Source organism: Pan paniscus, chromosome X, assembly GCF_029289425.2.
Source record: "Pan paniscus chromosome X, NHGRI_mPanPan1-v2.0_pri, whole genome shotgun sequence".
NCBI classification, from domain to species: Eukaryota; Metazoa; Chordata; class Mammalia; order Primates; family Hominidae; genus Pan; species Pan paniscus.
The window spans coordinates 132,377,092-132,400,245 of record NC_073272.2 but is presented as its reverse complement, the minus strand read 5'-3'; the positions used below and the strand labels follow the sequence as shown (position 1 = coordinate 132,400,245).

Here is a 23,154-nt window from a genome sequence, read left to right as displayed (position 1 = left end):
GTGTGTCTATATGTATGCCTCTCCATGCCCTATCTGAGCACCCGCCATTATTCCTTAAAAGCATGTGTATTTAGAAGAAAGAAAGGCATTGATTAAAAACACATCTTTGAGTTGAAGTTCAATAACCCAAGGTTGAGCACACTGACCAAAGTTGGAATTCACTTTGAATTCCAAGTGGGTTACCCAAGACAGAGACATCCATTGTGGGACTAGGAAGAACATGTTTTCATCCAAGTTCTCCTCTCTAGACTATTGACTAGTTTTCTCATGCTACAAGCAGGGTTCAGAAGACCTGCCAACTTCACCCCTACTTTTCTGGGGCCTGGCAAAGTAAGATCAAGAGTGAAGCCGAAGACACGCTAGTGAAAACCCCAGACTCATCAAGCACCCCAACTCTAATGGCCACAAAGCTCTAGTGATTCTAGCAGAAATATGCTAAGCAATTAGCATCCATCATCTCCTTTCATGATCCTGGTAATCTGGGGAGCCAGGTGCTATGCTATTTTTCATATGAGTTTCTCAAAGAAAATAATTGCCAAAGGACACACAGCAAGTGAATTTCAGAGCCAAGGTGGGAGCTCACTTGTGACTGATTCTACAGCTTGTGTGCTCTTAGCTGCACAGCACCCTAGGTTGTGAGAATTGGGGATGGAGGTGGCAGGGAAGATGAAGGAACATGTAAACATTATTTAAAAATCACATTAATACAAATTTTTGTTTGAGACGGAGTCTCTCTCTGTCACCCAGGCTGGAGTAGAGTGATGCAATCTCGGCTCACTGCAACCTCGGCTCACTGCAACCTCTGCCTCCTGGGTTCAAGCGATTCTCCTGTCTCAGTCTCCTGAGTAGCTGAGACTACATGCATGCGCCACCACACCTGGCTAATTTTTATGTTTTTAGTAGAGACGGGGTTTCACCATGTTGGCCAGGCTGATCTTGAACTCCTGACCTCAGGTGGTCTGCCCGCCTTGGCCTCACAAAGTGCTGGGATTACAGGGGTGAGCCATTGCGCCTGGCTTTAATACAATTTTTGAAAATAAAAAGCTATAGAAGAGATTCACTTTATTTTTGCCATTTAAACCCAAACATCTTTAATATTTTGTTGTGCTTTCATCTAATCCTTCCTCTGCAGAGTTATAATTATTTATGTGCATATCTTCATAAACTCTACTGTGTATGCAATTTTTATTTTTTTACTAAACACATCATAGGATTTTTCTGTTATTACTTTTTTATAATCTGCAGTTTTCATTTCTCTCAAAAATTACATTGTGTTCCTTCTGATCATAAAAGTGGTTTGTTTCTTACTAACAAGAATTCAAAATTCTGAAAGGCTCAAAGAAGAGACTAAAGAATGAACTCTAATTTCACCATAGGGAGAGAACCACCTTAACACTCTTTTACATTTTAAGACACTTTAAATATGCTAATGTATTTCTTTTCAGTCCTGTTTTCTTTACACATGCACACATTTTTCTTTCAACAAAATTGGGATCATAGTATACATACAATATTTTGATCATGCCCTTTTCCTTAAAATATTATAAACAGTTTCCTACACCATTAGAACACCATTATTTTTGTATTTATGTGATATTATAACATATAAAGAGCTATCACTTATCTAACTCATTAATTTGGAACCTTTAGTTTCCTTCTAGGTTTTTCATTTTTTAAAGTACTGTTTTAATGCACAGTTTTGCAAATAAGCCTCTTGCCAAATTTCTGATTATTACCTTAGGATAAGTTCCCAGAGAGTGAATTACTGGGGCAAAGAGTATGAACTTTGAAAAGACACTTTATGGAGATTGCTAAATTGCTTTCTGGAATGATTGCATCAGTTATTTTTTATTTTTATTTTTGTTTTTTTAAGAGGCGGGTCTCGCTTTGTTGCCCAGGCTGGAATGCAGTAGTGCAATCACAGCTCACTGCAGCCTCATACTCCTGGGCTCAAGCAATCCTCCCACTTCAGCCTCCCGAGTAGTTCAGACTATGGGCAAGAGCCACTGCACCTGGCTCAATGGTACCAATTTATTCTCTCATCTGCAGGATGTAAGGGTGCTTACCCATTTTAATGACTGCATACATCAAGTAGATGTGTAGTATATTCCCTAAACATTTATATACTATTTCTGGTTCATAAATAAGCCTGCTAAAAACATCTCTGGAACGTGGCATTAGAGACCTTGGACCTGGACTGAATTTCTATGTCACCTACTCTATGAAATCTTGTGCATTTGACCTCAGTTTCTTTATCTGTAAATGCAGGAAAACTGGTGCCTCAAACAATTGTGATGTGGAGTGACTAATTATTAATTGAGTCAAATTTTTATGTAATGGTATTGCCTGTTTGCATTTTGATTTTCTTCAGTTTTCTCATTTAATAAAATTATTTGATCTATAATCTGTCTTGATTATATGATTCCTTTTTTCAGCTCTTGAGGTTCTGTCAATTAAAACAGAAAGTTGCAGAAATCACAGACAAAATCAACTTGCTAATATTTCCTTGTTATTTATTGGCACTCAGAATATAGTTAAGAGGGTTTCTTAAAAGGCAGAGTGCAAGTAAAATAAGTGGATTAACTTTCATTTACCTCAGTTCTCCTCTTTAACCACTTTCCTTAAAACCAATTTAAATAAAATGCACAGAAAGCCAGTTCTTTGACTTTGTAGGCTACATATGCATTATACACTGAATGCCCAGGTAGAATGAAAGAGAAGCCTGGGAAGTGGGGATTGTTTCTTAAGAAGATAGTCTTGGTAGCTCCCTGAAGCACCAAACCTGCTTCTGCAAAGAGGCTGATCCTTTTTCCTGGCCTTCTATTAAAGGATACTTCCCAGGGCTATTTTTTTGCCTCTGAATTCAGGCAAGCAGGAAGATTGTTTAATCCAGTGTGTCCCAAACCCTGCTGTGGATCCAAGTCACTTGGGAGTGACTCTGTATGTATGTGCATGCACGCACACACTTGTGTGTCTGTGTGTGTATGAAACTACAGATACCCTGGCCCAACTGCAAAGATATTCGTGAGTGGGCTAGGACCTGAAAATTAGCATTTTCAACAGCTTTCCAGGTGATTCTGATGCAACAGATCCACAGACCAGTCATCAACAAACCACACATTTTACAGATGGGGAAAGGGAGACCAAGAATGGCTGAATACACTTGCTCAAGGTCACATAGGTGTGCTTCCAGTGAAGACTAAAACAACTCCTTGTTTCTCCTGATTTGATGATCAATGATGTAGCTTCAACATAGTCAAACCTTGAGTGTGGAGGTGCTCATCCTTCCTGGAGAGACAAACTGAAGAAAGTTCTGGGATGCAGGAAGGACAAAGAAACAAAATGTTTAATATTGCACTTTGATAGCATCTGAAAAAATTTTTTTCCAACTAATTTTGCTTATTTGGATGACTGGTCTAAGTTCCATTTTGGCCAGCTTTCCCCACCTCACTTTTAGTTTCACAGGTTTTATATACTGTCATGCAGCAGAGAACCTTTTGATAGTTAATGATTGAGCATGATTCACTATCAGCTGAATATTTATTAAAAGGACATGATGACTAAATGCAATGTGGTATCCTGAATCAGATCCTGGAATAGAAAAAGAAAAACATCAATGACAAAACTAGTGAGATCTGAATGAAGTTTGTAGTTTAATAATAGTAATGTATCAATGCCAATTTCTCAGTTTTGACAAATGTACCACTGTTATGCAAGATGTTAGCATTGGGGGGAACTGGATGACAAGCATACAGGAACTCTACAACTTCTCTGTAAATATAAAATGATTCTAAACAAAGTTTATTTTTAAAAGTAGTCTTAAGAACAGATCAGAGCAGTCAAGAAACAATGAAAAATTGCTAATCAAAGTGCTGACTCCCTCACACACTGAGGGAAAATTCTTTAGGGAGGTGACTCCTTGATTTGTGTGAAAAATCTACTACTTAGGAGAAAAAGCCTGTTATATCCCAGAAAGATAACCTGGCTGAGTTGGGGAGGGGCATTTTAATTTCAAGAGAATCAAATGGTGATTTTTTTCTTTGACAGCACATTTCTTTTGTGCAATTTTCATTAAGGTAATCGTATTAGGCCATTCTTGCATTGTTTTGAAGAAATACCTGAGACTGGGTAATTTATAAAGAAAAGAGGTTTAATTGGCTCACAGTTCCACAGGCTGAACAGGAATCATGGCACTGGACATCTGCTCCACTTCCAATGAGGACTCAGAAAGCTTACAATCATGGCAGAAGGCGAAGGGGGAGCAGGCACGTCACATGGTGAAAGCAGGAGCAGGAGAGAGAAAGAGTGAGGGGGGAGGTGTCATACACTTTTCAATGACCAGATCTCTTGAGATTCACTCACTATCTCAAAGACAGCACCAAACCATAAGAGATATGCCCCCGTGATCCTAACACCTCCCACCAGGCCCCACCTGTAGCACTGGGTATTATAATTCAACATGAGCACTGGGCAGGAAAAAATATCCAAACTATATCACCGTTTAAGTAATCAACAAAGATTGGAATCACCTCATGAGGGTGATCATATAGAGTGGGCTACAGTGAATAAACAGCTTAATCTGGAGGATAATTATATAACTTACATGCAATTTTAAAAAGTAATATTTCACAAAGGTTAGTCATTCTCATTGGGTTAGATTGGCCCACATTGGAGAAGGGGCCTTCACTTCATGCTATAAGATGTGAGGAGGCTCAAAAGTCTTCAAACCTCGTGCCCTCCTCCCATCTTCCTATTACAGTACCTGAGGCATCACCATAGTTCATTCTTATTCAGTAAATATCTACTGAGTACATTAATAATAACAGCTAAAACCTATGGAACAATTACTATGGGCCAGGTGATTTACATGGATTCTCTTCATTCTCACATCAAAGACAGAGGCATGGATGAAGCATTATCTTTGCTTCTACAAATGGGGAAACTGACTCAGACTGGTGAAGAAACTTGTCCGAAGTCAGATTGGAAGTATGTGGCAGAGCTGGATGTTGAGGCTGTTTTTATCTGAATCTCTAACTTTGGACCGTAATAGTGAAATGTATGGCACCACAGTGAACTATGCCACAGGGGCAGAGGGCAAATGACGAAGAGGGAAGATTGTCTGTGTGACAGCAGGAGCGAGGAGCAAGGGGCAGCATGGTTGGCTGGATTCATAAATTTGAGAGCCAACCACAGAGTGATACCAGGTCATCTAAGTCATGGGAAAAGAAAACATCTGCGAGGGAAAGGAGAGGCAAGATGTGGACAGTTTTGAAGACACCCACATGTAGATGGCAGGAATGGAGGAGTGCATTAGGGAAATGGTGTCAGAGGAGGTAAATATTGGAATCCTAAATGCAAAGAGAATTCCAAGCAGTCATCAAATGCTTCTGAGAGGTGAGATGTGAAGGAGAACTGCTAAGAGGAAGTGGCATTCACTACCGAGACGTTCCCTTATGTCATTGGAAAGCAGGCCAGAAGGATGAGGGCGTCAGCTCTAGACTCAGGGCAAAGGAGGCAAGGAAGGGTGAGCAAGGAGAGGGAGCAAGGATGGGGTGTGTCTACTGTCAGTTTGGTGTGGAAGATAAGCAGAGAGGAAAGATGATGCAATTTAAGGATTTTGGGGGTTGAGAAGCTCTGAGAGGTGGAGGATCTACTGTCATGTGAGAGAGGGATGAGATGCAAGGAGGAGGAAGGTCACTGATGCAGCAGGAGACAGAGCTCGCAGGATCGGGGGGGATCAGAGACACAATGAGCAGAGGAGGAAGCAACAGTTATTCCAGTTGGGGGTTGGGTGCATCTGTGGAAAGGTGTGCTCAGCAGACCTGTTCCTCTCTCAGAGAACATTCCTTCCCCTTCCTGTTCTGCGTGCTCTTCTGTCTCCTGGTTTCTGCATAAGACAGGCAGGCTCAGAATTGTTACTGCAATCTGGGGTAGAGAGGACTCTGAGCAGCTGGGGCAGCCTGAGGGCACTGTCCACCTGTGAGTGGCATCAGAGGGTTGAGGCCGTGACAGTTGTTGTCCCTGGTTCCCATTCGGGCCCTGTTTCAGATCAGCAGGTGTGATTTCACCAAGGGGCTCTGCTTTTAGTCTTTTACTAACACCACAAAATCACATTATCCCACTGTTCATTAGGTTACTTTCTCTAATATTATAATCACAATTGTATACCCACATATACGTCACCATTCACTTAGGGTAATCAGTTTTAATGACACTCATTTCAGTTTCTTTTATAAATCACATGCTTTTATGAGATAATGGAGGAGAAACATCTAATTTTGATCTAAGACAAACGAAAAGTGAATGCACGTGTTCTTTAATGTATTTTTCTTGGCTCATCATGTCCATTACTTAAAGAGGAAAGAATATTTCCTGGTTTCTTTTTTAGAACTAAATGAGGCAAAAGTACAGTGGATTTTGAATACCAAAACATTAGCTGTAATGTACTGCAAACAAATAATAAACACAACTCATCCTTAGTGGGTTTTGCACAAATCTCAATTGACTAGAAATCAGTGTTTGTGAACTACATGGGTCATATCCTCCTAATGTATTAAGAAGAAAAATCTTAACACTACACCCTCTTTATATAAGCAGAATCAAACTCTGAGCCTGCTATGTTGTCTGCAGAAAATAGAATAAAATGTCTTTCATCCAGCAAACATATACTGAATTCCTATTATGCACCAGGCAATGTACAGAGATAGATGAAGCACATTCCCTGATCTTCAGCAGATGCATGCTCTAGTTGAGGAAGCAGGCATGTTCACAGATTCACACACTAGATTGCTCTAAGTGCAGGATAAAGGCAATTACGAGGTGAAATGGGAACGTCAAGGAGGAAGTATTATCTGTGGAGTGTGTCTGTGTGTGTAGAGTGATGGGGTTGGTCAGAGAGTCTCACAGAATCTGTGGTGATAGTGTTTGAGCTAAGTCTGTCCTGATGAATCCCCAAGGAGAGAAGAGGAAGAAGGATATCTTGCCAGTCTTTCCCCATTTATAGAATGCTCTCCTCTTTGCCCAAGGGCTTACTTTTCTCCAAAACCAAATACAAACTCAGTATGGCATAAGAAGCTCTATAAAATATGGTCCCAGACTCCCTTTAGGACCCTTTTTGGTCACCTACTCTATGTCACACTGTACTTGTCTATTTCTAGAATGCACTCTTTGATGTTCCTTTCTTTTGCATGGACTAGTCCCATCACCGACAATACTCATCTGCCTGTTTTCAGCTTGGCAAGATGACCCTTGATGGCGTAGTACCCAGAGCACCTTAGCAACAACCCTGGCTGCCACCATGTTCTCCCTGGTGGAGACACAGGTTGGTGAGCTTAATGAGCATGAACCACTCCCTGTCTTCAGACTGAGCTGATGGGATGTGATCCTGATGCCCGGGTCTTTACTGTGGAAAGACGGCTCCTAAACCTATACTCAGTTTCATTTGCAGACATTTTGGATCTTTTTGCTTTTAGCCTTCCAAACCAACTACTGTGGGGAAACTGAGGTAGGATAATGCTTTCCTCTGGTCTTATCACAGATAGGCATATTATAATTTTCTGTTAAGATTGCCCCAAAATTAAGCCTTATATTTTGTCTATTTATCAAAATTGCCTTCTGTTAAGTGAAGATTTGGCCCTCGTTACAAAAAGAAATCTGATATCTTTCAATATTGCCCATTAAGCCTCTCCTGAATGAATGCAAACGTTTGGACTAAGGCCTACTGTCTCGTTCATTTCGGCTTTAATTCTAGGTGCCCCCTTATGTCCTCTTCAGCATTTGCCAGAACAGAATTAAAGCAAAATAAGTTAAATACCATGGAATTGATACAAAATGCATAGAAGAAGAGGACTGAAATGAAGCCTTTTGAAGGAATGTTATTCCTCACTGTAATAGCTTTTACTTCTGTTAAGAATTAGTACATGATGGCTCCCACAATTGGATGAATTACATAAATGCTAATGTCAACATCAGACATAATTTAGAAGAGATATGGAGAAGCATTTTCTGTTTTTAAATGCCAAAACCGTTTCTCATCCATCAGGTAATAATTTTTCAATTTTCTTTTCAAAAATATAGTACATTGTCAGTGCTACTGAAGTCATCATTGATTTCGCAGCTATGAAACCACGGAAAGCCAAAGAACCTTCATTGTAAGATGGAACTTGAAAACACGAATAAGACACCACTTCCCCAATAACCACAAAATCAGTAGATGTCTATAGCAGATGGAGCTGAACCACACAGCTACTACATAATCTTGGTCTCGGATGAGTGCCAGGTGGCAATGAAGTTGGTCTTAAGTGACCACCAAGGGCTCAAATAGGTTGCTTTATGAAAAAAAATGATGCTTTCAATTAAATGTCAAAGATAATTACATGGGAAACATCAGAGACCTTCAGAAGGAGGACAGAAAGATTACATTCCACTAACCTAACACTCCATTACCAAACTTTCCATATTTTGGAGTTTTGACAGAAACTTAGTTGTTCCAGGAGAGAATGGCACTCCACATTCATGGAAAAGCACAAGAAAGAGGCTTTAGAGTAAATATCACTTTCCCAATAACACGGGGGTTATTTAAGGTCACAAAAGTGTGAAATGGCAGAATTTTTCTGCTTTTGATCTCAGCCAACACCTAGGCCCCTGTTAAAATTATTGAACCTGGACATCATTCTTAGGGCAAAAACAAAAATAAAATATTCCAAGAATCACACCCCTTCACTCTAGAACTGACAGATCCTTTCCCTGCCATTTTCATTGGATTCATTTCTCCCCCTCCTCCAAGTCCAACTAGCCGTCCATTATTGGTGAAATGTCTAGGAGCTATGACTTCAGGCTGCAGTCTTTGGGCATCATGTAAGTGATTGGGGTCCCCTGGTGGCTTGGAGGACCCTGCTGTTTGCCCTCTGGATTTATTTGCAAAGTGTTGGGCTAGACCCAGCCTAATCCCTGTTCACAGCTAGGCCTGCTAAAGAAGACTGGAAAGAAGCTGTACTTAGTGGAGTCAGTCAGAAGTTTGTCCACTACCCTCAGAAAAAACAAAAAGAAGGTTCTTACTATGACCAGCCCCGGGCCAGTCAAAGCAAATTTGAGAAGCTGAAAACGTTTGTCTTTGGAGCTCCATTGACAATTTTAGGGACCCCCATTTTTCCCCTCTGTGTTCTAGGTCTAGATACCCTAGAAAGCACCTTAAATTATAAAGCCATATTTTCCAAACTCTTTCAGGGACTACTAGATCAATGAGATATTAACAGGCATTTTGTGAACAATGAATTCCCTGACAAGTATGTTTAAGAAACTTTTTTGGTTTGGGAGGCCAAGGCAGGCGGATCACGAGGTCAGGAAATCGAGACCATCCTGGCTAACACGGTGAACCCCCGTCTCTACTAAAAATACAAAAAATTAGTGGGGCGTGGTGGCAGGCACCTGTAGTCCCAGCTACTGGGGAGGCTGAGGCAGGAGAATGGCGTGAACCCGGGAGGCAAAGGTTGCAGTGAGCCGAGATCACACCACTGCACTCCAGCCTGGAGGACAGAGCGAAACTCTGTCTCAAAAAAGAAAAAAAGAAAAAAAAACTTTTTTTTTTTTTTTTTTTGAGACAGGGTCTTTCTCTGTCACCCCTGCCGGAGAGCAGTGATGCAATCACAGCTCGCTACAGCCTTGAACTCCTGGGCTCAAATGGTTCTCCTGACTCAGCTTCCCAAGTAATTGGTACTACAGGCACATGCCACCATGCCAACTAATTTTTAAATTTTTTGTAAAGACAGGGTCTTACTACATTGTCCAGGTTGATTTCGAACTACTGGGTTCAAGCGATCCTCCCTTTTCAGCCTCCAAAAGATTACAGGCTTGAGCCACTGCACCTGGCCAAGAAACTCTTTTTTAAAAAATATATATTTTAGGTTTAGGAGTACACACACAGGTTTGTTATATAGGTAAACAGCATGTCACAGGGGTTTGTTGTACAGATTATTTTGTCATCCAGGTAATAAGCATAGTACTCAATAGGTAGTTTTTTGATCCTTTCCTTCCTCCTGTCCCCCTCCCTCAAGTAGGCCCTGGTGTCTATTGTCCCCTTCTTTGCGTCCATGTGTTCTTGTTGTTTAGCTACCACTTATGTAAGTAAGAATATGTGGTATTCGGTTTTCTGTTCCTGCATAAATTCACTTAGGATAATGGCCTCCAGCTCCATCCATGTTGCTGAAAAGGACATGATCTCACTCTCTTTTATGGCTGCATAGTATTCCATGGTGTATATGTACCACATTTTTTTCAATCCAGTCTATTACAGATAGGCATTTAGGTTGATTCCATGTTTTTGCTGTTGTGAATAGTTCTGCAATGAACAGAAGCGTGCATATGTCTTTATGGTAGAATGATTTATATTTATTTGAGTATATACCCAAAATAGAATTGCTAGGCAAGAAACTTTTTATAATGTGCTACGTCCCCCTATGGGAGATGTACAATGTCAATTAGCAATAAAGATTCTGAGAAGCCCTGCAATTACAAATACCTGTCTCTTTTATTTAACTCAGCTTTTCCTATATTTCTTTATCCATGAAGCACTTTCTTCACATAATAGCTGATAATGTATTGCAAAACTACTATTCCGTGAAGTTCAATTGTAGATTAAGAGGAAGTTCCCAAAGACATGCAAACATTTTGATACCACTTGGAAATTTTGTAGGGGTTGGCATCTTGTCACAGATTTGTGATTTCGAGTAACTCATCTGTGTAGCAATGTAACTTTCTCTATAACTGATCTCAACCTATTCACGAGTCCCCATTTCCACTGATGAAGAAATTACTAAACCCTGCCTCTTTAAGATGTCTCATTCTTTTCTGGTTAAAAACTTAATTTCTTTTGGGTAATTAATTACTCATTTGGCTCCGCATTTCAGCTAGTGCATTTCAAGTTCAATATCCCTGTCAGTTTGGGCATGGTGTGCGCATGCACACACACACACACACACACACACACCCCTATCAAGGCTGCTCTCAAGAATTTTCTTCCCCCACCACACTTCCTACCTTCCTTACCCCCTTTTCCCATCTCTTTTTCTCTTCTTCCACTTTCTCCTCTTCTTCCCCTCTCCTCTTTTCTTCTTTCTCCTCCTTGAGGACTGCAGTTTTGTAGGAAGCAATTCCCCTGTATGGGTAGCTGTTTTGCCACATTGCATGCCCAGAGAGCAGAGTATGTCATTGCAGAGTATGTCATTGAGACCATTGTATTCTTCAGAAACATGTAAGGAAATCATGTTAATTATTTTTATTTCCTGCTGAGAAAACTGTATCTTAGAGGTAAAATGTCAGAGTGACTGGACACTCTCATGATTCCAGGTAATTATAAGAAATAAATAAAAATCTCTTTAAAATTTGCTTTAATATAGGCTGGGCATGGTGGCTCATGCCTGTAATCCCAGCACTTTGGGAGGCCGAGGTAGGAGGATTGCTTCAGCCTAAGAATTCAGGACCAGCCTGAGCAACATAGCGAGACCTCGTCTCTACAAAAAATAAATTTGCTGGATATGGTGGCATTAGCTAGTAGTCCCAGCTGCTCCAGAGGCTGAAGTGTGAGGATCACTTGAGTCCAGGAGTGCGAGGCTGCACTGAGCCTTGATCACGCCACTGTAGTGCAGCCTGGGCAATAGAGCAAGACTGTCTCAATAAAAATTTTTGCTTTAGGTGTGGCACAGTGGCTTACACCTGTAATCCCAGCACTTTGGGAGGCCGAGGTGGGTGGATCACCTGAGGTCAGGAGTTCGAGACCAGCCTGGCCAACATGGTGAAACCCCATCTCTACTAAAAATACAAAAATTAACTGGGCATGGTGGTGCACACCTGTAATCCCAGCTACTCAGGAGGCTGAGGCAGGAGAATCGCTTGAACTCGGGAGGCGGAGGTTGCAGTGAGCCGAGATCATGTCATTGCACTCCAGCCTGGGTGACAGAGTGAGACTCCGTCTCAAAAAAAAAAATTTTTTTTTTTTTGCTTTAATATAAGAAGTATAGCAAAACTCACCACATTGAATATTTCATGGACATCAGCCATAATGCCACACCATTGCAGGGAAGTTGAGAAACATCATTTTTAATTATTTTTCATTTTATTGTAGGAAGCTTTGATCCAATTTCTTTATACAGCGGGTGAAAAGCTCTGTGTATCTAAGATGACAGCAGATTGAACAATAGGGAAGGTAACTGAGTTTTGTATATGAAGACAAACTAAACTAACCCACAGGAATCTGTTATTTATATGATGTAGGATCTGGCTTCGTTATTCTGTAAAATGCCTGCTATTTGTGTTCATGTTTTTTCTGTTCTGTAAGGGTTTTCAGGAAGTAAGTTAACAAACACCTGTTGTTTTAAGAAAATTATTTAAAGAAATTGATTTTTGTGTGTATAGGCCAACTACTGCAGCAGGTATTGAACCCATGTTTTCTTGCCACCTGTTCACATAATCAACTAAGAGATCTAAACATCTGTCCTCAAGTGGGGAGGAAACTGGAAAGGATGATGGTAGGGAAGTGTAAAGTCAGTCACCACCACACCACAGGGGATCTCTCTTTTCTAAAACAATCTCTCTAATAGGGACACTTTGTCAATTAAAATCTAGGAGAACATGACCGGGGGTGGTGGCTCATGCCTGTAGTCCCAGCACTTTGGGAGGCCAAGGTGTGGATCACTTGAGGTCAGGAGTTCGAGATCAGCCTGGCCAACGTGATGAAACCTTGTCTCTACTAAAAATACAAAAATTAGCCGGGCGTGGTGGCGAGTGTCTGCAATCCCAGCTACTGGGGAGGCTAAGGCATGAGAATTGTTTGAATTCAGGAGGCAGAGGTTGTAGTCAGCCACGATTGTGCCACTACACTGCAGCCTGGGCAACACACAGGGAGACACCGTCTTAAAAAAATAATGTAGGAGAACATAACAAGGCAGATGAAGAAAATCTATCTACACTATTCAATAAGTTGCATGGGTTTTGGAGTGGAAATGTTTTTGTACTCACAAACCTATGTAGTCATCTGAGGTTCATGTGTTTAAAGAAGTGGCAATGTTAACTGAGAGATGGAGAAAGTGAGAAAATCCTGCTTACTCCAGGTGGGTGTCTCACCTGCCTAACCAAACATTGGACAAAGATCTCAATGGCCAGGCTCTTCCCCACTCATCAGAAGTAAAGACTTGAAACTGATTTTCAGAACATTGTCTCTACGTATAATGATGCTTAACTGTTGTTCTGAAAGCTCTAAAGTTTGAGCTGAACCTGGTAATCAGTATAGATCATGTTGAATACCCAAGACTTAGGGCTCAGAGTGACTTGGATGCCCATCCCACCTGATATGGTTTGGATCTGTGTACCAATCAAATCTAATATAGAATTGTAATCCCCAGTGTTGGAGGTGGGGCCTGGTGGGAGGTGACTGGATCGTGGGGGTGGTCCTTTATGAATGGCTTAGCACCATACCCTCAGTGCTGGTCTCATAATAGTGAGTGAGTTATCTTGAGATCTGGTTGTTTAAAAATGCGTACCACCTCCCCCCCCACCTTGCTCCTACTCTATACCATGTAAAAAGCCTGGGTCCCCTTTCACCTTCCTCCATGATTGCAAGTTTCCTGAGGCCAACCCAGAAGCTGAGCAGATAGCTTCATGCTTCCTGTACAGTCTGTGGAACTGTTAGCCAATTAAACTTCTTTTCTTTATAAATTACCCAGTTTCAGGTATTTCTTTATAGCAACGTGAGAACGAACTAATACACCACCTCTGTAGCTGGCCAGTTCTCTGAACCTGGGCAAGTTGTTTAACCTCAGTTTTGTCATTTTTTAAAATGGGGATAACAAGAGTACTTTTTTTTTGTAACAACTTATTTAAGTAAGGAATGCAAAGCCCTCAGCACTTAGGAACATATGAATATGTTAGCTAGTGGAGAGCAGTAGGGAGTAGCAGTGGGTCCCATCAAAATCTATGTATGTGGATCCTTGATAAACTCCAAAGCCCAGGGCTACTTTGGGATTGTTAGAACCAGTACAAACCCAAGTCACTCTGAAGACAGGCCTAGGTCCGTTCCCTAGTGAGAAGGCAGTCCCAGGTCCACACCTCCAGGAGGACAAGCAGCCTGAATGATCAATGACTTTGCTTTTACTGTCTCTGAAGCCTAGATTAATTTTGGACTTAGAATCTATCTGTGGGACAGGGGTGGGAGCTGAAAGCCCCTTGAGTTTTATTGCAAAATTTATCATTCATGTTTACTTTTCTCTGGAGAAGACCCTTGATTTCATCGAATTCTGAAACCTAGGTCTTTTCACAATCCACAAAAGCTTGAGAAGGGCTGCTCTAGTCTCTTGAAGAATGATTTACTTCCTCCCTAGAGCTCTTATTTGGGGACACAGATTCCTTCATTATTCCCTACCCCCAGCTCCAATGCTATCTGTTCAAGCCTGCATTAGTCCATTTGCGTTGCTGTAAAGAATGCCTGAGACCGGATAATTTATAAAGAAAAGAGGTGTATTTTGGCTCGTGGTTCTGCAGGCTGTACCGGAAGCATGGTGCCAGCATCTGCTTCTGGTGAGGGCTTCAGGAAGCTTGCAATCATGGCGGAAGGTGAAGAGGGAGAAGGCATTGCACGGTGAGAGAGGGAGCTAGAAAGACAGCAGGGAGGTGCCACACACTTTTAAACAACCAAATCTCACATGAACTACCAGACCAAGAATTCACTCATCACCAACGGGATGGCGCTAAGCCATTCATGAGGGATCTGCCCCTGGCGTGATCCAAACACCTCCCACCAGGCCCCACCTCCAACAATGGGCATTACATTTAAACACGAGATTTGCAGGGGGCAAACATCCAAATCATCTCAATGCCCTAGTCCTAGACTTGTTCCTCTGATTTTGTTTGTTCTCTTGGCATCAGCCTTACTCTCATCTCTAGTCTGTCGTCTCTTAAACGTCTTTTCAAACTCTTTCCATCATTTTATCCATCCACATTTGCTCTGCCACTGTGTCTCTGACAAACTGTTCTCTGCTGCCCCCTGCTGTTCAAACTGACAGGGACCTAGAAGGTTTTCTTATTTATGGTAACTACCTGGGCAATTTCCATTGAGAAATGGTTGGGGCCCAGTGGGGTGGCTCACGCCTGTAATCTCAGCAATTTGGGAGGCCGAGGCGGGCGGATCACCTGATGTCAGGAGTTCGAGACCAGCCTGGCCAGCAGGGAGAAACCCCGTCTCCACTAAAAAATGCAAAAAATTAGCTGAGCATGTTGGTGGGCGCCTGTAATCCTAGCTACTTGGGAGACTGAGGCAGGAGAATCGCTTGAACCCGGGAGGCGGAGGTTGCAGTGAGCCGAGATTGCTCCACTGCATTCCAGCCTGGGTGACAGAGTGAGACTGTCTTAAAAAAGAGAGAGAGAGAGAGAGAGAGAAATGGTTGGTCACGTCTGTAGTTCAAGAGGCTAGCAGTGTTGGCTTATTCCTGTGGGTATGTAATTACACAGTTCTACTTCCAGAACTCCAGAAAAGACCTTTGAAATGGAGGCAATTCTCCCACTGTTGGATGCCTGAGATGTCACATGCAGAGGAAGACAGGTTTTAACTGAAGATTCTGATCTATATGCAAATGTCCATGAACAGAGGGGGATTATCACTCACCCACACATTAGTATCATTGATTGGGAGTGGGGAAGGTTGATATGGTGCAAGAAGGGAAAAAGAGCGTACTGAGCCAACAGGTAGGGGCAGTAGGGAAGTAAATCACAGGGGCGAAGTGGGTGGGGAAGGAGGTATGTAATGAAGGTCCACTTCTGACTTTCCCCTTTTACACACGGTCTATCTGGACCTGAATTGTTGATTTGAACATATGAATGCTTCCTGCTTTGTCCCATCACTTTATCCCTAGCAATGAAGGGCAGGGGGAAGAACAAGGGGGCAGCTTTTTACCATCCAGCTCTAGCTACTTTGCCAAGAACAGAATGGAGAGATGGGTGCATTTATGTTTACTGAGCACCTGATATCTGCCAGTTACTAGGAATGTCCACATCATATCAGCATTAATTATTGGAGGGAAGTTGAAATAACCCACTGAACAGAGCCACAGCGTGCTAGGAGAGAAAGGAAACTAAGTCAGAAGAAAGCAGTTAGTGGGAACCAGCCAAAAGTCTCACTTAGCCATCCTGATGTCTTCCTTATTATTTACTTTTCAGCAGATGGTGAAGCTAAGAATCAGAGTAAATGACTCCCAAGATCCCACAGTTGGTTTATGGTAGAGTTGTGTTTGGGTTCTCTTCTGTCAGAGAGAAGCCACATACCCTTCTTGTACCAATATGGCATACAAAATAGAGAAAAGAGGGATGTCTGATTTTGGGTATATCTGTAGGTGCGCATCAGGTGTTAAACTGCAGGTACATACATTTCCAGAGGAACTCAATTAAAAAGGGAAAGACCATAAGATACAGTGTCTCATTCCTCCTTGAAAGCTGCATATATGGGGGAAAAGCAAAAGAAAAGAAAAGAAAGCAAAAGAAAAGAAAAGAAAAGAAAGAAAAAGAAAGAAAGAAAAGAAAGAAAAGAAAGAAAGAAAGAAAGGCAAGACAGCTGAAAGGCATACATTTCTGGAGAGCTCAAAAGATAAAAATGATAGTCTCGCTTGGAATTTATCTTAATGAGCAAGACTCAATCAATGGAAAGTGACAGATGAGATAATTTAAAGTTCAAGTTTCCTTCTTCTGTTTCTTTGTATAAAAGAGAACCAACTTTTTGATCATTTTTTGCTCAGCTGTAATATTCTGCTGCATAAAAAAGATTGAACACCGAATACCACATTAATATGTTATTGGCATCTTTCTTTTTTCATATCCTACATGTTGATTGTAAAACCGTCCAGGGAGACTGATAGCTGTAATATATTACAGTTCCTCAACTTCAAATTAATTTCATAACAGTACACTTAAGAGCCAGATATGCTTTGCTCCAAGAAGTATCTCAAAGTAGGAAATATTCTTTTTCTCTGAAGCCCTGGGTCTGGTTATTTTATTTATTGGATCACCTATCTAGACTTTACTTCCTTATGATCCATTACCTGCTTCAGTAATTACCATCATCTCTGAAATGTCCAAGCCCTGGCAAGTAGATTGAATGCCTCTCTGCACATGCCTCCAGGGTGAGCTGCACAAGCACAGTAGGAGCTGGGGAACTGTGTGGGATGTAAAATCTATGTCTCTGTAATTCCTATTTCACATTCAGACCTCCAGCTTGACTCAGTGGGTCTGTGTAGACACAGCCTAAACCAATGACCACATGAAGGAACAAGGCAAGGTGATGCCCAATGACTGCAAGGGCCTTAGTTGAACTCATCAAAAACATGTCCTCCTCCTCCCCTCTAGCCCAAGCTCCCCTACCTGAAGAGAATGGGTCAGAGCACTCTGTCCTTCTGTCTCTCATCTGGGGGCAGCAGTTGTAAAGAAAGGGACGTGAGTACCTTTCTGTCTGACCTGTGGGTCTTGAAATCCCTTTAGCTGCCACAGAGGATCAAAAATGGGTCCTGTTTTTCCACCCTTTTCTTTAGAGCTGTGCTGTCCAATATGGCAGCCAGCAGCCACTTGTGCCCATTTAAATGTAACTTACTTGAAATTAAATTCAATTAAAATTCAATTGATTAAAATTAAGCTCCTCAGCCGGGTGCAGTGGCTCACACCTGTAATCCCAACACTTTGGGAGCCCGAGGCAGGTGGACCACCTGAGGTCAGGAGTTCGAGACCAGCCTGGCCAACATGGTGAAACCCCATCTCTACTAAAAATACAAAAAATTAGCTGGGCGTGGTGGTGGGTACCTATAATCCTACCTACTCGGGAGGCTGAGGCAGGAGAATCACTTGAAGCCAACCCAGGAGGCGGAGGTTGCAGTGAGCCGAGATTGCGCCATTGCACTCCAGCCTGGGCAACAAGAGTGAAACTCTGTCTCAAAAAATAAAAATAAAAATAAATAAATAAAATTAAGCTCCTCAGTCACACTAGCCACATTTCAAGGGCTCAGTAGCTACGTGCAGCTGTTGGCTATCGTATTGAAGAGTACAGATAAAGAATATTACCATCATCAAAGAAGTTCTCTTTGACAACTCTGCTGTAGACCCCAAATGACTCTGATCTTGAAGGAAGAGCAGAATATCAATAATTGCAGAAAGAAGGGAGGACATTTCAGGAAAGAATTTGCAAAAACAAATGTTCATTGGTTTTGTATGGTACAAAGCCCTGTGAAAGGAGCAACTTTAAATCTTGAGTTTCCTATAGTAGTCTCAATTTTATAGGAATGTTCAGAAAGAATGAAGAGTAACCAAAAATGATGTATAATGCAACTATGTAAAATAAAATTTAAAATGAGGTAGGGAAAGTGAAATAAACGACTTTCCATGGGTGTAAATGCATGATTAAATCTTTCCCCACATTTAAGTGCAACTAAGTTTTTTTCCAGTCAGTGTTCTAATTGTTTTGTTTAGAAAATATGCCCACTGTAACTATGAAATTAATTTATTATTATTAATCATCATCAAATTTCATACCCTGAGTTAACACTTGTTCACTCAAATATTTTTAAGCACCTACTATGTATCAGAAATTTTTCTAGGCCCTTGGGATATATCAGTAAACTGGCTAAAGTAAAGAGATACCTGCATGCAGAAGCTTATATCCTAGTGGGTAGAGATAGAAAGCAAACAATAAACACTGTAAGTTTGGTAAACATATGGAATATCTAAGAGTGTTAAGTTCCATGAAATAATAGAGCACAGTACAGGATATCCATGGTGTGGGTTGATAATGTTCATGCTGGGGCAGGCAGGGGGGTTAAGCATGTTCTCCTGGATCTTTACACAGGGCAGTGTCCTTATTTTATACATGTAGGAGATAAAGTTCAGGTTGGCCAAAGTTCATGCAAATATATACACATATATCATACCATGTGCTGGTAAGCATGTGGCTTACATGCCACATGTAAGGGCAATATGGCAATATGGCAGTATCTATTGCCTTTAGTAATAGCACTAATTCTATTCCCAGCTTTCTGAATTAGTCAAATAGGCTGGATTATATTGTGGCAACAAAGAACTCCAAATTCTTAGGGTCTTATAACAGAAAAAAAGTGTGTTTCTTCTTCAATCTATATGTACACATGTTCACCAAATGTCCTGTTTGTGGGATCACTATTCATAACAGCCCAGCACTTAAAATTAGGACAATGCCCACCAATATGAAGAAATTTTGGATGAATAAAATGTGGTGTATTCACACAATGGAATACTTCACAGCAATGAGAATGGATTAACTATAACCCCTTACGATATGGATGAATCTCATAAACATAATTTTGAGTGAAGAAAGCCTGAGACAGTAAATACTGTATGTGGTAGGCAGATTTCTAAGTGGTCCTCCAAGATTTCATGACCCTGGTGTACACAGACCGTCTCCCAGTTATCCAATCAAACACTAATCTAGGTACCACCGTAAAGGAATTTTGCACATGTAATTAAAGTCCCAAATCAGTTACCTTAAAATAGGGAGATTATCTAGGTGGGCCTGATTTAACCACATGAGTTCCTTTAAAAGCAAATTATATTCCTGGACTGCTTGCAGAATCAGAAGTCGGAGAGTTGAAGCTTGAGGGAGACTGATATGAGAGAAATTCTCTGTTGCTGGCTTGAAAGTGGAGGAGGCCTTGTGACAAGGAATGTAGATGACCTCTAGTTGTTGAGTGTGACCCCTGGTTGACACCCAACAAGAAAATAGAGACCTCTGTTTTTTAACTGCAAGGAAATGAACTCTGCCAACAACCAGTGAGCTTGGAAGAGGACCCCAGGCCCCAGATGAGATCACAGCCCTGGCTGATACCTTGATTTGAACCCCATAAGCCCCTAAGAAGGGAATCCACCCACACTGTGCCTGGATTTTTGACCTACAGAAACTCTGAGAATAGATCTGTGTTGTTTTAAGCTGTGGTATCTGTGGCAATTTGTTACATAGCAATATAAAACTAATACACTCTGTGATTTGATTTATATGAAGTACAAAAGCAGGCCAAACTAATCTATGCTGATATAAATCAGAAATAGTGGCCACTGGTGGGGATTTATTGACTGGAACGGGGCACAAGAGAGGCTTTTGAGGTGATGGCAGCATTTCTTGGTATGAGGGCTGATTACATAGGTATGTTCAGTTCATGTATGTTTCATCAATTGTACACTTATGTTCACTTTTCCATGTGTATATTATAGTTCAATAAAATATCAAAAGCATACATCCAAAACATACATTTTCCTTTTCAAAAATCCCCACAAAAACAACATTCTTTATTTTATTATGTGTATTCATATGTGTACTTGGTTACAATAAAGGCCCTCCAACATACAAAACAAACTGAAAACAGCAGCTACCTCAGGGGAAGGGAATGGAATTGTATGGGGGTCAAGAGGAATTTTTGCACCTTCTATGATATTTGAACATTTACAAAGAGTTTCAGTCAAGCCTTACTTGGGTTATTAAAAACATGAAGGCAGAAAAGTATTAAAACGTATGTATAAGCTGGGCATGGCGGTTCACATCTGTAATCCCAGCACTTTGGGAGGCCAAGCTGGGAGGATTGCTTGAGCCCAGAAGTTCTAGAACAGCTTGGGCAACACGGTGAAACTCTGTTTCTACAAAATATACAAAAATTAGCCAGGCATAGAGGCATGCACCTGTAGTCCCAGCAACCCAGGAGGCTGAGGTGGGAGGATCGCTTGAGCCCAGGAGCTCGGCACCAGCCTGGACAACATGTCAAAACCCTGCCTCTATGAAAAATACAAAACACTGGCCGGGCGTGGTGGCATGCACCTGCAGTCTCAGCTACTTGGGAGGCTGGGATGGGAGAATTGCTTGAGCCCAGGGAGTTCGAGGCTGCAGCGAGCCATGATTGTGCCACTGCACTCCAGCCTGGGCAACAGAGTGAGACCCTGTCTCAAAAAACAAAACAAAACAATGAAAAATAATAACATCTGTATAGATCCAATGATGTATTTGAACAGGGTAATTCTTGTCTAGATTGGATATAAACATTCACCTAGGGCTGTGATTTGAAAGACATTAAGAAGTTCCCAGACATCTCTCCTGCTTTGTTTAATAACAGTAACTGCCATTTGTTGGATACCCATTCTCTGTAAGGGCCTGTAAAAGGCCTTTTATGTATATTATCCTCTAGCTTTACATGCATACCTTACAAGGTTGTTGATTAGTATCATACCTATTGTACAGAGACAGAGGAGGAAACTGAGGCACTGGTAGGCTAACTGCTTGCCTAAGGCCACACAGTTAGTAAAGAGCAGAACTGAGTTTCAAATCCTGGTCTGATCCTAGAGGGTGTGCTCTTTGCATTACAGTTGCCTGCTCCTTTAATGGTCTTATTGACTCTTACCCTGGTATAAATTATTCATTCATTTCATTCTAAATGGAACTTTGGGAAAGGGAATCCTCTGAGTCCCTCACACCATGGTGGAAATGAGTGTTCCTCAGGTTACATTTTCCCTCATTGGCATTGCAGGGCACCTCCAGGTATGGTGGGAAGTCTGGGAGAGTGGGTCTAATATAGAAAGATGCTGTGTCCCAGAAAGGGTAGACTCAGATGCTTCTCAATGTTCTCCAAGGGTGACTGGCTGCTCAGAGTTACCCAGTATCCCCCTGGGGGCTTGGCCCAGCGTAGTTTCAAGCCACAGGCTTTGTTATGTGAATTTCAGCTTGCTCTCAATATGATCCCTCCTGTAGAGAATATATTAATAACCTTAGTGCAAACACTGTAGACATGGAAAGTGAAATCCAATCCCTGCCCAGGAGATTCCAATCCTCAAGACATAAGGACCAAGCTATCCATCGAATTGCAAAAGAGTTACAATGGAGGCAGCTGACTCAAGCTTGGACTTGACTAAGAATTCACTGAATACCGGGGAGTGAGCCTGAGACCTGACCTCCAGGCCGGCTTTGCAAAGGCACTCCGGTTACTGAGATAAAAGAACAGCCTGTGGCACTGACCAAGAGCCTTTGCAGCAGACTTCTGAGAAAAGGACAGGAAGAGGGCTTGTTTAGAGTACTCTGTTTATTTAGCTTTTTGAGAGTTCTTATATTCTTTTATGTGAAGAATGGTCTGTAAATATTGCTAAGAGGAGCTCCTACCTTGTCATTTCAGACTAGTACAGGGGGTATTGGTGGAGAGGAGGGACAATTAAGCCTGAATCTTCTACCCTCAGTTTGTCTGAGTATTAGATGAATGGTAGTGTTATAAGGCAGAGCAAAAGAATAAAATACATCTTTATAGTGATTTTTTTAGAAGGGTCTCACTCTGTCACCCAGGCTGCAGTGCAGTGGCGTGATCATGGCTCACTGCAGGCTCAACCTCCCAGGCTCAGGTGATCCTCCCACTTCAGCTTCTGAATTAGCTGGGACCACAGGCGTGCCCCACCATGCCCCACTATTTATTTATTTATTTATTTATTTATTTATTTATAGAAACAGGGTCTTGAACACCTGGAATCAAGCAATCTGATCCTCCCGCCTCTGCCTCTTAAAGTGCTGGGGTTACAGGTGTGAGCCTTGTGCCTTGTTGTGAATTTTTTTACATCATACTAATCTCCCTCATCATTTGATGAAATCTGTATCAGCTGTTAAGTTTTTGATGAAACTAATGATGAATAAAAATAATTCTCAGTTGATATCCAGCCTAAAATGTCTCTGTTTAGAATGTCATGTTATGAGCATCTAATGTGGATGAAAAATCAAAACTAAACGTATTTCCAGATTACAGCCAACAAAGAAAATTGTCCTGCATTCTTGCAATCATCCTGGTAAATTATTGTTGTTGTTATTGTGGTTGTTAGTTTGCTATTGCAACAGCATCTTAGCATCTCAGCTGGCATAAGATTTGTCCTTGGTAAGTGAGCCAAAAGCTGTTCATCTGGTAATTCATTAGCTGGCTCTCTTCCAGAAGACTCTGGAACACTAAATGTCAGTTTTTGCTTTGACTTGCTACCAACCACTGGCAAGATATAGAACAATGGAAACATTTAGGGTAAAATGCAGAGTGTCTTCTTGTTTAAACTGTGCCTATCCTGGTCCCTCTTCTCCCTGTGAAAAGCAGCTTATTG

General features: G+C 41.5%; 1 long non-coding RNA gene across 1 annotated transcript in view; it reads right to left on the bottom strand.

Moving 5' to 3' along the window:
• Positions 1 to 1,055: 1,055 nt before the first annotated feature.
• Positions 1,056 to 23,154, bottom strand: part of LOC117977719 (uncharacterized) — a 30,670-nt gene continuing 8,571 nt past the window's right edge. Inside the window, exons 2-3 of the long non-coding RNA XR_004668887.3 lie at positions 4,164 to 4,231; positions 1,056 to 3,313 (exon numbers count right to left, since the gene is read on the bottom strand). This is a non-coding gene — a long non-coding RNA (uncharacterized LOC117977719). The remainder of the gene's footprint in view (positions 3,314 to 4,163; positions 4,232 to 23,154) is intronic.